The sequence below is a fragment of the Aphelocoma coerulescens genome, chromosome 1, assembly GCF_041296385.1.
Source record: "Aphelocoma coerulescens isolate FSJ_1873_10779 chromosome 1, UR_Acoe_1.0, whole genome shotgun sequence".
Taxonomy (NCBI): Eukaryota; Metazoa; Chordata; class Aves; order Passeriformes; family Corvidae; genus Aphelocoma; species Aphelocoma coerulescens.
In genome coordinates this window covers 24,091,411-24,104,845 of record NC_091013.1, presented here as the reverse complement: position 1 = coordinate 24,104,845, position 13,435 = coordinate 24,091,411, and the positions used below count along the sequence as shown (strand labels likewise).

The 13,435-nt window shown below is 39.1% G+C and overlaps 1 protein-coding gene across 1 annotated transcript in view; it reads right to left on the bottom strand.

Moving 5' to 3' along the window:
* MYO16 (myosin XVI) overlaps nucleotides 1–13,435 on the bottom strand; it is a 366,164-nt gene that overhangs the window by 315,697 nt on the left and 37,032 nt on the right. The gene's annotated exons all lie outside the window — the stretch shown is intronic.

The following is a 13,435-nucleotide window of genomic DNA, read 5'->3' as shown; positions in this document are numbered from 1 at the left end:
AGAATCCCCCACAAAATTTTTCAACTTATAATGATGCTTTTATGACACAGTTCAAATTCAGTTAATTTAATGTAAAAGATATCTGGTTGACTCAGCAGGATATGGTTATAGGCATGATTGTATGGCTAACTATTCAACCTTTTTTAAAAATCATTGGGTATAGAGCATAAATGTATCAAAAAATCACCAAACTGTTTTTTTTTTTTTAATTAAAGTTCTTACTGAAATTCAGGAAGTCTTAAGAAATGGGCATTTCTGTGGAATATTGTCATTTATATATTGTCAGTTTGATACATGAGCTCTCTTTCTATTGTGAAAACAACTTACAAATATGCCCTCTAAGCCATCATATTGCATCTTGAGCTCTTCCTTGTAACCAAGACTTGAGGAACATGTGTAAGCCTGATTTATATTTAATGAATTAACTAAATTAATGCCAATAGAAGGAAAAAGAAATCCTTTTATTCAGTCAAAGAGAATTCAGGAAGCAAAACCAATAAAAGGCTTTATAAAGTACAATAATGCATTAAAAAATCTATTAAAGGTTATTTTTATTTTTAATATATAATTATAATAATAAAATTAAGAACTTTTTAACATGTCAGGTAAGATGAAGAATTTGGACATCCAAAAATCTGCAAAATGGTCCTCTAGGGGAGTTGTATACAATATGTAGCAGTTATGGCTGATGAGTTCATGAGTGAAAGGTAGGAAAAGTGTTCTTTTGATTTAAAAAAATGTAGTTTTGCAGTTACAGAAAGGTCTCTGGACCACAAGTGTTTTTAAAATTAATAAACATCTAAATTAATTAGAGCAGGAGATACAGAAGTAAAATGAAGAAATAGAAAAAAATATACATGGTTTACAACACAATATTGCAGGATAATCATAAAAGGAATGAATGAAGAAAAAAATGTCGGGGTTGGGTTTTTTTTTTTCAATTTACAATACGCTGCAATTTTTTTCTTTTTTTTTTTAAAGCCTGAACGCCTTACCCTGGTGTATCCCTACTGTCTATCTATACTGTCTATCCCTAGCAGTCTATTTGAATTGGTGATTAATTGCTTTGTGTCTTTCTGGCCTTACCAAGACTCAGTTCTCCATTACTACAGTGCCATATGATAACAGGCCATTACTGTTGTGCAACCTTGAGAGAAGCAATGGCACAAGGGAATAACATACATGACACATGTATCACCTGGTCCAATACCTCTTGGAACACGCTTTATTGTAATTTCAAATTACTTCTTCAAACTATTTTTGCCTTCACTACTCCCTTTTGGCAGCCACTTCAGAGCAGCTTTAGGAACACTCACTTTTATGGTCAGGAATGGAGTCACTCAGAAACTCTGGCAAAACAAGAGTCAGACTAGAAAGAGCCATCAGCTGAATCTAACCGGATTTAATGAACCACCTTGGATTCAGCTTTCAAAGAACTGAAATGAAATCTTGCCTGACTTCCCAGTAGGTGGCTGGAAGCCTCAAGTACCAACATGTCCAAAGTTGGAGTAGCATTTGGAGACACTTTGGACATCCCCATTACTTAACCTGTACCAGTGCCAGAGATCCTGAAGCTTCTAATTATCTTGACTGCGGGTGTCCAGAGGTCTGACAGCTCTGGGAGTCTCTCACCATGAGAAACCTGTACTGGCTGCACAGCCTGAGCCACTGGACAACGCTCCATTAGCCAGGCCAAGTAGTTTCACACATGCTGGGATTGTTCTTAGCGTAGAATTAAATGTTGCAACAGAGCAGGCCTGGCAAGCAGGCTAATGCTGGAAAGACTATATCCTGCTTTGCCTCATCTGCCTTCTTTACTGGATTTACATGGCAAGATGCTATCAGTGGGGTAGGCTACTGGTCTGTTTTGATCCATGATGGTAACTGATATCCCTGTCCTTATCTGGACCCACTAGATTTGTCTTATTTTCTTCATTTCCTGTTGAAAAAGGCAAGGGAGAGAGCAGCTGGGTAGATGTCCAGCAGGCAAACAAGGTCAACTCACCCCATCTTCAGTGTGTTCTTTCCCAGAAATCTATTGTTAAGAAGTGAGGGAGCTATTGACGAATCACAATTACAAGAAAGACTTACAACATGACCGAAATATTTTTCTCCTCCTTCACAGCTAAACTTTACCAATTTCAATAATCTTTTGATGAAAAATTGTAACTTTACAGTGGAAATCATATACTTAACCATCCTAGTAGTAGAAGTAGTACTACTGCTTACATTTACTAACAATAATTAACTACTTACATTTACTAAGAATAACTAATTTCTAACAAGTAAAAACTGTTGACTGAAAGTTATTAATCAGGACCAACAACAGAATAGTTTTAAAGATCAAAATTGTCCTAGCTACTTTTTTATAATAAAAAAATGTAATTTTCTTTTGAAGAATCCACAAGGTGGCTGCAGTTGCCTAGGAAACCCAATTTCTAAAGCATACAATAAAATACCTCAAAAATCTAATGCATGAAGCACCTAGCATGAATTATACACCCAATGCAATACTGATTCATTTTGAAATAGACCCACATGAGAATATCAAATCCAAGACTACTGAATGTTTCTCTAAGTCTAGTCTTGCATCCAGCCAGCTTCAGATATCCAAACAGGTTCAAGAGCCATAATTCATTTTGGTGCATAGAGTAGTTAGGTCCAGCTTTTGGCATCCACTGACTGAGAAGCTAAAAGACCTTGTGGACCATGTGGGCATAATCAAAGGATTGAAGCTTTTACTCATGCCTGCTCAGGCTCTTGCATTTAAGTTTTATGCTAATATTTCACCTTAATATTCTGGACTTGAACTTAAGTTACTCTGTTTATATTGTGGGCTTTTTTCATTATTTTTGTGCACATCTTGTATACTCTATGCAATTTGGATCACTCCAATCACACAAATGTAGCATAGCTACAGAATATTTTAAAAGGTACATACAGTCCAAGCACAATGTAACTCCAATACTGAGACAGAATAAAACAGGGTAAGATGTTTATTTTTAAAAAGATGCTGTGAATATGGAGATACCAGTAAATAGGACTGTGCAAGCATCCTTTCCAGCTTTCACTGCTGCTTTCCCAGATCTTCACCATTATAAACTTGGTCAACATAACTGCAGAGGTTGTTGCCTCTCATACACGGCTGTCAAACTGAGACTATTTTATTAACAGTTTGAAACAAAGTTACAAAACTGGTCAAGACCACCTTGACCGAATTCAGCAAACAACTGGCTATGTGCCTGTCAGCTGGCATTTTGCCAGTGAGCACTGGTTGGTGTAGCTGGCAAAGCCATGTCCCAAATTGTATGAACTGCAGGAGTGCATGCAGTCATTTTCCTGTTCTGCAGGATAAAATACACATCCATGATAGACAAGCAAACAGACTTTATACAGGTGAAAGGCAAAAAGAGGAATTGTGGCAGAGAGCTTCAGTGAAGTGGACAGCAGGTCCATCAGGCTGGGAGCAGGCAGAGCTGCTCATTGCCATCTGCTTTCACTGATGGGAGCACCAGTGGGGATGCTGCCATCTGTGTGCAGCCGGTGTGCAAACCAGGGCAGGGGAGAACAAGACCTGGAGTTAGGGGCTGTCCAGCTTCCAGCACTTCCTTTGGCCACCAGCTTGACACCAACCTTGGAATGCTGGTTTTGTGGTAAAGTTCATTTAGCATGAAGGGGTAAAGTCAGAAGCAAAATGCCTCTGCAAGCTGCATTACAGCAGTCTTGGTCAACTCCTTTTTCCCACAATCTCATTAACATTGATCTTGTCTCAGGCTTCCACACAGGACACTGTAGGATCTCTTCCACCTCCCAGCAGAGAAACATGCATAGTGATGACATCTGAATATAACTCTAAGACGACTTTGATGAAAAATGCTCATGCTAATACTGAAATGAGCCTTATTTTCTCCTCAGTTATACTTATTTAGTCCCTACTAAAAACAGCAGCTGCTAGTTTTACACATCTCTCCTTTTCCCAGCTTCCTATGAGAACAGCAGTCACAGACCACTGCAATGTGCTAACTACACTCTATGGTTTGCCATGGAGACTTCAAAGCTCTAAAGTAGCCTTTTCTTAAGTGACAATCTGGTTTAGTTTTCTGCTCTTTCTTTGCATCTCTCAGCATGCTTTCAGGTTTGTTCTTACATAATTCAAGCCCTTTATCTTGCACTTCCTTCTCTTTTAAGCAAGTTAAGCACAAAACAACACAGATATGGAAAGAAGCAGAATTTTGAAACTGTCCTTTTCAAATCAGGAATGAAGATTTTGTCTACAGCAACCTAGTAATAACTTACTGGTGAATAAAAGACATGTGAAAGTTAGAAAACAATAGTATTACACAAACCTCCACCAAAATACACAAGAAGACCCCTATGCACCATTAGTCTTTCTGCAATGAGATAGCCAGTGCACTCAGTGAATAGTGTCATCACCAAAACTAGCTCTGGTTTAAAGCAGGTAGATAATCTCACTGTTCAGTGGACACTATAGATCTTAGTCTTTTACTATATATGGAACCCAGGTAGATTGTTAGTATCTTGAAACATCCCAAAGGAGAGAGCAAAATAAAATTGTGAGGGATAGAATTGCAGTTCTGTGTCCCACAAGTAAAATTCTTACTTAGTTATTTTTTTCAAAATATATTTATTGTCTTTCATAGAAACTTGGAAGTAAAACCCAGACCTTAATAGACTCAAATGATCACATGGGGAAAATATGCAGATATTGCATGCAACAGTAATGTCATAACAAAACTTAGGCTGTGTGGGGAAGAAGAATATAGAAAGAAGGCAGAAATAAGGAAATTGACTTAGTGATACAAAGAAAACATCAGCAGTCTCAACAGCCTGCTTCTTTTTAAGTCAGTAAAGGGGAGGTAATGTTGGCTCTTGACTGTACTCTGTGTTTCATGCTGTGCAGGAGCTCCCAAACATGGATTAAGAAAGACGATCCCAAGTTTGTGATGGCTTTCAGATTTCTGGGTACTTCACATCAACCCATGACATCAATTTCCCATACAGATATGCTTTGTTGACAAATTTATTGAACAAAGTTACATTAAACAGTGGGTACACACAGCTATCATCTTCATCCTAAAGACTCAATAGTCTCTTGGATGGACTCAGTCCAAACAAAGAAGCAACCTGAGCATAAATATCCCAGGATCATTGCAGAAGTCTCTGTAAACCAAGAGGGTGAGTGCTGGTCTGAGACCTTTGTAACAGTTTATTTTTACAAAGGCATATACTTCAGCCACCCATATTTGGTCACATTTCTGGGGATATTTCTTCCACATGAAGGAATATGCCATGAATTCAAACGCTGCAAACCCCTTTTTTTTTTTCCCCTACCACACATAACATTTGTGTATTTAGTTTCAAACAACTGTCCTCCACTTATGAAATAATTTTAATCAATAGTAAGATGCCAACAACACTGATTCAACCAATATCACATAGAGAAAAGAACACTTGTTTAGAGTTTTGTGTTGCTGAAGTCCGTGCTGTCAAGTGATGCTAAAAAGAATACAGGTGAAAACCTATCCTTAAGCAGCTCCACAGCTGTAGGAATTCACAACTGTTTGTCCTATATTCCCTTCCAGGGAAAGATGTTCATCATTAACCAGAATTTTGTTTAGATCCCAATACTCTCATATACACATTTGACAAGTAGGCATCTAATGGTCAGTAGTGTGAATTGTCATCACAATTCACTGTAGGACAGAGGTAGCAGCTCCTGGTACCCAGCAGAAACAAAACAAAACAAAACAAAACCGACCCCCTAAGAAACAAGCAAAAACACCATCAAAAGCCCCAAACCAATAAATTAGTATCTTATAAGCAGTTTCAGAGGGGTGAAGTCTAGCACAGTCTGGCATGAACATACGATCAAAATTATTAATTTACTCTAACCTGATGCCTGTCACCTAGTTAGCTGTATGTGCAAGGTTTTGGCCTTTCACTCTGACTTCAATGCATTTTTCTTTGCATTTAAGAAAGCCTCCCAAGTGCATACAGTGATTTTGGCTGATGGTGCCTTTCTATACTACTGCAATTGAATCACTTCAAACTGCATGCTCACTTAACTTCTGATAAGTTAACATAAAAACATCTTTCTTTGTCCACTTGCTCCCTGTGAACTTGCTTGGGAACAGAAGGATTTATATTCTGAGGTGGGCTGCAACCTGTGAATCTAAGGTGAGTTTGTCTAGTGTCTGGAATACAGCATGTTTCTTAATCAAAAGACAGTGTTTCACTACAAAAGGCAACGGCTATTTTGGCCAAAAGCAGTATCAGTTGCTCATTATTTGGTTTTGTGAATCAGTAAAGAGTGTGAGTTAAACTGAAAGGTTTTAGGCTGAGGTTCCCTTACAGAGTAGCCATGATGCCTGTGAAAGCCTCCCAAAAGCCTGTAATGAATGTCAGTCTTCTGTGGCAATTGGGAAGCTCTGAATCTACAAAATCTGTCTCCTCGACTGCTGCAAAAGGTTAGCACCACAGGAACCATCTAGAAGTGGGCTTGGCATCTTCCTAGGCAGTTAAAAGGAAGATAACTATGTCTTATCATATTCTCTCAGCAGCATTTAGTTTCAAGCATTTTTTTTCATCCAAACAAATTTATCATAAAACCCTTGTGACCACTGTGAGCAAACATGAAAAAAAAATCAAAAAATTCAGACCACCTAGCACAACATTTTTTCTCTGCCACTGACAACTGAGGAGATATTTAGGTTTCCTGCTTTCCTTTCTCTCATCTACTTCAGCTTATTCCCTAAATAAACCCCTGCATTGGCCATCCCAGATCTAAGTGTACTTCTGGAGTGTACTTCTGTCCATTCATTTTAGTATCTGTGGCCCTACTGCCCATTAATTTGTTGATTTTCTGGGATTTTTTTGGGTTTTATTTTTTAATAATGTTACATTATCTGCATTCACAAGCTCTTACAGAAATAAAAAAAATACCAAAAAATTAAAAAAAAATAAATTCTTTTCACCTGTTTTATCTCCTCCAAAATTCAAATGTCATACAGCTCCAATAACAGCCCTGTGATGTTAAACTTCACTCATCTTTTCCCTGTGACTCTAGTTCTTAAAGACAGCTGCTTCCCCTTCATCAATTTAGTAGCCTCTCTCTGTTCCTCTGCTACCCTTCCTGGAGTGTGGAAACTGGACCTGCACACAACTGCCGAGATTTGGGCACATTAATGTTGTACAGCACAGCAAAACACAGAGCAGACACTCTGTGTTCTGTTCTCAACACTCTTCCTGATTACGCCAAACATTTTAACAACTTTTTGACTGGTGCTGCTACAAACAAAGCTGATGATATTAGGGAATTGTTGATGATGACTCCAGGAACTTTACAAGCACAGCTGTCAAAAACCTAGTAGAACTCTCCTGGGGTGACATGCATGAGAGAGTTTGTTTGCAGTAGTCTGCAAGTGGAATTGCAGCCTGTGTTCTCTTTGGCTCTGGTTTTCCTTCCCAAACAAACAAATTCAAACGAAAATGTGATTCCTGACACAGTGTTGTCAGGAGAAGTAGCTGCAGTGTCACCTGCCTTTGTGTCCTGCCTGGAACTAGCAAGATACAGCATACAGGTGCAGAAAGCTGAAACAAAGTACTTCAGGACTGGCAGCATCAGGCAGGCAGCTCTTGATGATGCAGGCTTAACAGTCTATGATGGACCTTTTATTATGTGTCATCAGCTTTCTGCATTTTCCTCTTTGAATTACTGAGCACATCTAGTATGTTATTCTATCACACAGTATGTATCATAATAGTTTTAAAGTTACCATCTGTAGAGATTGAGGATATAATGCGATTTCAAATTTCAATATTCCAAAATCTTTTCGGTGTTTTATTTTGAAAATTAAATAAATAAAACTGCAGTTACTTTTAAAACTTCTGCCTTCTCACTGTCAGTCAGGTTGACTGAGTATTCACTTTGGATCACTCTGAAATGTCAGTTGCATGGTATTCTCCGTCCTTAGTGTCACCTCCTTGCTTCCTGCTATTCCTTTTTCCTCATTAGGAACAGGATCCCAAGAGAGCTTAATTCCTTTTACTAGAGTGAAAAGAAAAATCATGTTTTTGAAAGGTCACTGTTTACAGTGTTATTATAACTTCTTACAATGCAATCACTCAATAGGAAATTGAACCCATTTAAAAAAAAATCTGATTCAAGGTATTTATATAGTATGCATTAAGAAAGCATCCAATAATTTAGCTTTTTCCAGAATGGCTGAACTCATAGTAAAGCAAGTCAGATCATCATTACAGCAATTGCCAGAGGATTAGCTATCCCCTACCTGAGGCTCATCAAAAAGTACTATGAGTTGGAAGAGCCATCCTACAGCTGAGCTGAATTAAGTCAGTCTGTGTAAGAAAGTTAAAATGCATCGGCTACAGGAATAAAGCTGACAACGACGAGCAGAAGTGAATTGTAAGTCGAAGTGAACAGAGCAGAAACCTTTGGGTAGGACAGATGGGTCTTCAGCAGGAGAAACAAGGTTAGGAGAAAGTATGGACTGGTTTTTGCACAGCCATGTGAAAAAGCTGAAGCCCAGAGAAAAAGAGTCTGGGCATGGTGCCATGCCTTCCTGAGCTCAGAGTGCAGCCTGCCAGCCTATACTTCTGAGTCACAACAGATCTCTCTTGACAGCATGTCTGTGAAAGAGGAGTATTATTAATTCTCTCATTTTAAGAAGGCACAATCTTACTCTCCTCAGGGTTAAGGAAAGGCTGTAGGGAAATATGATCAGGATCTTATATTTTATTCAGTTCTGAATAAAATTTCCTATTTAAACTAGGTCTCCCAGGATGTAAGATCTGGGGGGGATGGGAGTGGGGGGTGCACAGGGAGCCTGGTTTTGGTGGAAGAAAGGGAAGATGGAGGAAGAAATCTCCTGAGTGTTTTTTTCATTCAATCTTCAGAGAGAAAAATTGGCATCAATTTTGATTTATCTCTTCGGGGGGAATAAATTGTTGTGTTCTACTACATTATTTAAGCTTCAAAAACTAAAATGCCCACTTTCTTCATCTATAAATACCTATCCTTCGATTTTTCACAATATCAACACTTTGTGCAGAAAAAAATCAACTCAATGCCCTAAGAAAACAGAAAGAAGAGGAAGAATGAAAAAATGCAAAAGAAAAAATACAAAGAAAGTTTTACAGAATAAAACAATGTTGTTCTTCACTATTAACAACAACAAAAAAGTATCTTGTAAAGAAATTTTATCCCTCTCATACCTCCAAAGCAACACAAAGCACTGAAAAATATTCTCAGTGGGTACTTGATCTCTGCAGCTGCCCTGCTGTGGTATTGCCACTTCCTTGGAGAAGCATTTCCTCCCAGATGCACTGAGCAACTTACACAGTGCCTGATTCAGCTGCCCCAATTTTGGAACTACACTCTGAGTATCTTTCACAACACTTAGAAATAACTTTTATACCTTATGCATAACCAAAAGAATCAGGCCAGGGATCATAGAATCACAGAATTGTGGAAGGGCTTAGGTTGGAAAGGACCTTTAGAGATCACCAACAGCAACCTCACTGCCATGGGCAGGGGTATTTTTACATCAGACTGCTCAAAGCCCCATCCAACCTGACTTTGAACAGGTTCAGGGATGAGGCTTCTGCAACTTCTGTGGGCATCCTGTTCCAGTGTCTCACCAACCTCCTTGTAAAAAGTCCTCTTTCCATCCAATCTAAATCAACCCTCTTTCAGTATAAAGCCATTCTCCCTTGTCCTCCCTCATACTCCAGAGACCCTGGCAGAAAGTCACTTTTTTGTAGGCCCTTTTAGGTCCTGGAAGGCTGCTAGAAGGTCTCCCTGGAGACTTCTCCTTTCTAGGCTGAATAAATATTCTCATAGAAGAGGAATTCCATCCTTGTGATCATTTCTGTATCCCCCCCACTGGACCCATTCAAACAAACCCGTGTTTGTCTTGTACTGGGAACACCCAAGCTGGATGCAGTGCTCCAGGTAGGATCTCATGAGAGCAGAGCAGAAGGTGAGAATCACCTCCCTCAACCTGCTGGTCACCTCTTTTTGTCCAGTTCAGCATACAATTGGTTTTCTGGGCTGACAGTGACCATTGCCGGCTCATTCTGTGAAGAACACACAGAATTTGGAAAAGTTTATGCCTTTTGAAAAACAACTGCAACAATACTTTCCATAAATACTCTAGTATGAAGTTATTCTGGGTTTCCAAATCCTATTTAGGTGCACAAGGAAGGGACTGTATTGCCCAGCTGCAGCTGAAAGGACTACAGCATACTCAGAATGCTCAAAGCAACCATAACTCCTGTCCCAGCAGCCAAGTGCATATATCAATGAACACCTATGGACATCTCAGTCAACCTAAGGTTTAACTGCAGTGCTAGATACTACAGTGAAACATTCAACTGAATATATTTACTGTAAAGTTTTATCTTCCAGTGATTTACAAAGTTTATTTGGATAAGGCCATGCTTAAGTTGTAAGTTCAGAAGTTACTGTAGAGAGGAAGCAGTCACAAGTTTCTCTGTGAGAGCTAAATAACCCTATCAGTTCTGTTAAATCCCACAAATAAAACTATTTAATCCAAATGAAAATAAGTACCAACTCAGTTATTAGTACATGCTTCTAAGAAATATATACATATTCCATGGTGACAGTAACTTCTCACCAATAACCTACATTAGAAACAATGACCTATTGAATAGAATACATTTCAGCTGACACAGCTATGTTCACACACTGGAGTGTTAATATTTGTAAGTATTAGGGTCTACATATGACAACCTGAATCTCCTAGGAAAAACTTTATTCACACACAAACACTTAATTTGCATTGAAGTCTCCAAGTCCTGTATGATTTTTACTAGAGAGTGAGAGAATCAGCCAAGCAATAACGTGGAACATGACAGGGTTTTATGAGCAATGGCAATAGCTCACAGTGCTTTAATAACCGTAAGTCTGCCATAGCTTATAGAAATAGTAAAGCAAAAATGTATTCAGGATGTAATTAAAGCAGTGAAAATTGATACAGGGTTACAGTCAAGAGTCCTGAGTTGGCAAAATCATGTCCTGCAATTTTTTTCATGCCAAGTAATCCAGGTCACACCTGCCACACCATTGACTAATAACAGAGAATACTCTAATGCTGAGTTCAGTGAAGAATTAAGAAGGCTGGGAAACCAGGTCAAATACTTACCTCTGCCCTGCTGAAGCCCTCTCTGGGACCTGTCCACGTAGACCCTTATGCACTATTGGAAAAGGTATTGTAGCATCTATTCTCACCAGCCTCGACAGAAAACTGTGACTTCCCCCAGAAAACCAGGCACTAAATTTTTATGTAGAAGTGGAAGAAAGTTAAAACCTCAACTTCATTGCTAGCTATAGGCATAGAAAATGCATAAGAAGATATCCCAAAGGACATAAAATTTGATTCAGTGGTTTTGGTTATTGTAGCACTGAACATGGGGACCAATTTATTTGTCTTCTAGTTTTTGATCCATTGGAATCCAACCCCTACACAGAAGCATAGACTAGGCTGGGTTAGAAGGGACCTTCAAAAGTCGACTAGTCCAACACCTCCTACAATGAGCAAGGACATTTTTCACCTACATTAGGTTGCTTAGAGCCTCATGCAACCTGATCTTCAATGCTTCCAGGGATGGGGCATCCACCACCTCTCTGAGCAACCGGGTCCAGCGTTTTACCACCCTCATTGTAAAAAACATTTTCCTTATATCTTCCTAATCCAAATCAACTCTAAAACCATTCCCCCTTGTCCTAACAATATGGGCCCTGCTAAAAAATTTGTCCTCCTCTTTCTCGTAAGCCCCCTTGAAGTGCTGAAAGGCTGCTATCAGATCTCCCTGAAATCTTGTCTTCATCAGGTTGAACAACCCCAACTCCCTCAGCCTTTACTCATAGGAAAGGTGTTCCAGCATGTTCGCAATACATTAAGCTCCCTACCACAGGAATAAAAAATAATCTGGTGCATTTAAATTTAAGGAGTAAGTACCAAAAATACAGGTACAGAAAGGTCAGCAAACCAGTGCCTCTTTAGGAACTTATGCACGAGAGCCATTACTGATGCAGCTCAATTCATAAAGTATCAGCAGGTGAGCTGATAGTCCTCACGTCATCCAGTTCTTAAAAGAAAAGGGCAGAAAGCAGGAAAAAAACCTCCTGTGGATCATTTTGTCACAATAAGTAGAGAACCAGGACTGCAGGATTCACTGTGGTATATCATGGACTGTAGAAAGAACCAAGTAGTGTCACAATCGTGATTCAGTCACAAGATCAGTGATTCTGTGTTTTGATTCTCTTTTAACTGCCAGGGAAGGAGGCAAACTTGTTGCTATTTCTGTGCTCCCATTTCCACTACCTAACCTATTATATGAGCTACTCTACTGCTTTATTCATTCTACAGTAGTGCAGTACGAAAAGATAACTATTTAGCTGGAACATCACACTAACAGATTTAAGTGGTACGTATTGGCACAAAGGGTTTTAGAATAGAGTTACATCAATTAATTAAATCTACAGCTAATGTGATCCCTCAAGAAACAGCCAGTAAGGCAAAGCAGCTTGTCTGAGATCTTATGAAAATACAGCCTCAACCAAACAGATGCATGGAAGAATGACAGAGGAAAGCAGTCACCTCACACAGGACTGAAGGAAGACCATAGAAATCACTGGCAATTATGCACAAGAGAGTGGTGGATGGCACCTAGGGCTACAATAAACTATTTACCAAATTAACACATTTCAGGAAAACCTGAAAACTACTGAGAAATTGCCAAGGCAACTTTTATGCTCAAGGGGGAGCCATATGGTCCAAAAGGGCTGGAAAGAGACTGTCACCAACCCCAAAGTACAAAGGAGATTAGAGACTAAGGACTCTCCCAGAATTGCTCAGAAGATAAGAGAAAACACATTCTTCAATGAAGACAAAAAAGGCTTCTCAGCCCTCCTCAGAAGTCTTCTAACTTCTGCCCTGTGGCCCTTGCCCACACCAGACAGCTCTGACCAAATGACAAGTGACTAGATGGCTCCAAGGAAGAGAACAGCAGAGACTGGCTCACAGCTACAGTTCTTACTCATGGTCTCAGCCGGGTGTCTCACCCTGCACTGAAGTGAATTGAAAATTGCCTTCACCTGAGTATCTTCTTTAGTCCTAAAAAGATGCTCTTGAAACTTTCTAACACCAAAAGTTAGCTGAGGTGCTCAAATAAGATAAATTGTATTAAAATATTCTTAAAGACAAACTCACATTTTTAAGAAAAGAAAGAAGTGAAACCAAAGAACAAGGAAAATTTACCTCAATAGCTTAAGAAGCAGCAAGTCGGTGTCTGAGTAGAAACTACTCCAAAGGATATTGGCACATGGAAGCACTGGCTGTTTTTGTAGCATACTACATCTCAAATGCAC